Source organism: Elephas maximus, chromosome 2 (genome assembly GCF_024166365.1).
Source record: "Elephas maximus indicus isolate mEleMax1 chromosome 2, mEleMax1 primary haplotype, whole genome shotgun sequence".
NCBI lineage: Eukaryota > Metazoa > Chordata > Mammalia > Proboscidea > Elephantidae > Elephas > Elephas maximus.
This window is the reverse complement of record NC_064820.1, coordinates 206,563,473-206,567,195: the sequence shown is the minus strand read 5'-3', so window position 1 is coordinate 206,567,195 and position 3,723 is coordinate 206,563,473. Positions and strand designations below refer to the sequence as shown.

General features: G+C 38.0%; 1 pseudogene; it reads left to right on the top strand.

Moving 5' to 3' along the window:
- The first annotated feature begins 219 nt into the window (after window positions 1–219).
- On the top strand, window positions 220–1,188 carry LOC126067793 (olfactory receptor 2W3-like; annotated as a pseudogene).
- Window positions 1,189–3,723: the final 2,535 nt, after the last annotated feature.

The window sequence follows — 3,723 nt, the reverse complement described above, 5'->3', positions numbered from 1 at the left end:
CCAATTTACTTATGTATGTACCTCAGCTTTCCTATCTTAGGATAATGATAGTACCAGTTCGTATTACTGTTGTTAGGGTTAAATGAATAAATAAATGTAAAAAACATAGAAGACTACCTTGCACAAAGGAAGCGCTCCCTTCCCTTAATGTTGACTGTTGTTGCTATTGCTTTTGTCGTCACTATTATTATTAGTATGTCTTCAGGTACAGTAGAGATGATGGATGGCACAAATGACAGCTCCCAAAACCATTTCATCCTTTTGGGGTTTTCTGACCATCCCCATCCAGAGAGAATCCTCTTTGTGGTCATCTTGATTACCTCTGTCCTGACCCTCATGGGCAATACCACCACCATCCTGGTGCCCTGGCTGGACCCTCATCTCCACACCCCCATGTATTTCTTTCTCACCCACCTCTCCTTCCTGGACCTCAGTTTTACCACTGTCTACAATCTTAGTGGATGTGATAAGACCATCAGCTGCACAGGTTATGGCATCCAGCTATTTCTATTCCCGGGTCTGGGTGGTATAGACAACCTGCTCCTGGATGTCATGGCTTATGACCGATTTGTTGCAGTCTGCAAACCCCTGCACTACATGATTATTATGCGTCCTTAGCTCTTCCTGGGTTTAGTGTTCCTTGCTTGGGGCTGTGGGGTGGCCAACTCTTTGACCTTGTGGTTATCCCTCTGTGGGTACCACAAAGTGAACAACTTATTGTGTGAGATGTCAGCCTTGATCCGGATGCTCCGTGTCAACACAGCTGCCATTGAAGGCATTGCCTTTATTCTGGCGGTGGGCATTGTACTGTCACCCTCGGCTTTTATCCTGGTGTCCTATGGATATATCGTGAAGTCTGTGTTAAGTATCCAGTCATCCTCTGGGAGACATGAAGACTTAAATATATGTGGCTCTGATTTCACTGTAATCTCACTTCTCTATGAAAACATCATCTACATGTACATACAACCAGGAATCAGTTCCTCCAAGGACCGGGGAAAATTCCTCACCTTTTTCTACAACATTGTTGCTCCCCTCCTAAACCCCTTGATCTACACCCTCAGAAACAAAGAGGTGAAGGGGGAACTGAGGAGGCTGATGATGGGTAAAAGGGGGATAGGAAAGGAGGAAGGGCATCTCCTGCCTGTACACCAAGCCCTGATCACAATCCCCATTGTGGGCCATTGATGGCGTCTGGAAGTATTGGATCTGATCTTGGTTGGCTTGTGACTCCCCACTTATTTGCCTTTTTCTTGGACCTCTAAAAGAATGTTTCAATTCTGAAATAATACATCTCAACGTGTGAACTGCACAACACATATCATCCCACAATGCTCCCTAGATGATTAACAAAAAGCTCCAAAGAGCAAAGGGAGAAAACTAGTTACAAGGGTGAATTTCCACCATCGTATATCAGATTGCCAAGTAGGAAACAGGTTTCTTAATCAGAGACTTTCGTTTTTGTTTGTTTTAGCTCATTCACAGCATTCTGAGTGTTTTTGTCAGAATGGTCATAAATCTTTTACCATCACTGATCTCGATATGGACTAAGTGTCCCTCTTAGCTTGTAGCCATCAAACACTGGAATTCACCATAGTTTGGTGTTTTCTACTTCCTGCCTTCTCGCCCAAAGCCTTTCATCAAATCCTATTATTTATTTATTTATTTTTTCTACCATTCAGCATCAACATCTGGAATTTCTCCCATACTCTTGTCTCAGATTCTGGATAAACTAAGAAGTTAACATAATAATGATATATGAGTCATTAACATCTAAAAGTATAATTATTTCTCAGGTACATTTTATTTTTTTAGGGAGAAGGACCTTATGTTTATTAAGTTTCTGCTATGTGCCAGGTGCCTGTGATTCACCTGCTCTTCTCAGCATTTGTCTCAGGTCAGCATGATTATCATTATCCCATCTCATTTCTTATTTGGGTTATTTGCTTCCTCTCCAGTTTTTCTTTTGTCAGTTTGGCCAGAGATTTATCAATTTTGTTGATCTTTTCCAAGAACCTACTTTTGGTCTTGTCGACGCTTTCAAATGTTTTTCTATTCACTATTTCTCTTATTTCTGCCCTAATTTTTATTATTTCCTTTCTTCTGGTACCTGTGGGCTTCTTTTGCTGCTCTCTTTCTATTTTTTTGAGTTGTAGGGTTAATGTTTTGATTTTGGTCCTTTCTTCTATTTGGATGTGTACATTTATTGCTATGTATTGACATCTGAACACTGCTTTTGCCGTGTCCCAAAGGTTCTGGTAGGATGTGTTTTCATTCTCATTTGATTCTGTGAATTTCTTTATTGATTTCCTCTATAATCCAGTAGTTTTTGAACAAGGCGTTGTTCAGCTTCTATGCATTTGATTTTTTCCTTGCTTTTTCTATTATTGATTTCTACTTTTATGGCTTTCTGGTCAGAAAAGATGTTTTGTAATATTTCATTGTTCTGGATTCTGTTAAAGCTTGGTTGGTGGTCTAATATGTGGTCTATTGTGGAGAATGTTCCATGTGCACTGGAAAAGAAAGTATACTTGACTACCATTAGGTGGAGTGTTCCGTATAGGTCTGTGTGATCAATTTGGTTGATTTTGGCATTTAGATCTTCCCTGCCTTTATTGAACTTCTTTCTGAATGTTCTGTCCTTTACCAAAAGTGGTCTGTTGAAATCTCCTACTATTATTGTGGAGCTGTTTCTCTTTTCAATACTGTTAGAGTTTGCTTCATGTATTTTGGAGTCCTCTCACTGGCTGCTAAATTATTTATTATAGTTATGCCCTCCTCGTATATTGACCTTTTAAACATTTTATATTGTCCTTCCTTACCTTTTGTGGTGGATTTTGCTTTGAAGTCCATTTTGTCAGAGATTAATATTGCCACTCCAGCTTTTTTTTTGATTGTTGTTTGCTTGATATATTTTTTCCATCCTTTGAATTCTAGTTTGTGTCTTTTAGTATATAGTGTGTCTCTTGTAGACAGCATATATGGATCCTGTTTTTTCTTTAATCCATTCTGTCAACTATGTTGACATTTTCTTCATTCTACTTAATTTTCTGCCAGAGTCATTTTTTCTTTATGCATTTTCTTTTTGTCTTTTTCTTTGTAGTCGATTTTGGATTTGTGGAGTTTTTATGTTTTCCTTCTTTTTTTTATTTTGATGTGCAGGTTTGTTAATTTCATTTCTGGTTACTTTAAAATATTTTCTTCTGTGTTTCTAAGTTTAAACCAATCTTTTATTTCTTGATGTCTCCTTAAGGTCCTCTCCATATGAAATTTCTATGACTATGCTATTTATTCTCTCTTTTTTACTTTAATGTTGTCTTCTTTTGTGCCTTGACACCTCTGTTTCCTATTTTCAGTGTTTTAGCTTTGACTTCTTTTTGTGACTTCCCTGTCTGGTTGATATCTGGTTATTCTGTCTTGTGTTCTAGTCTTGGGTTGTTATCTGATATTATTGATTTTCTTGCCTGAGGACTCCCTTTAATATTTCTTGTAATTTTGGTTTGGTTTTCACAAATTCCCTTAACTTCTGCTTATCTGGAAATGCCCTAATTTCACCTTCATATTTGAGAGACAGTTTTGCTGGATATATAATTCTTGGCTGGCATTTTTTTTTTTTCTTCAAGGGTTTATGTATGTCACCCCACTGTCTTCTTGCCTTCAAGATTTCTACTGGGTATTCAGAGCTTAGTTTTATTGACATTCCTATGTAAGTGACTTTCCATT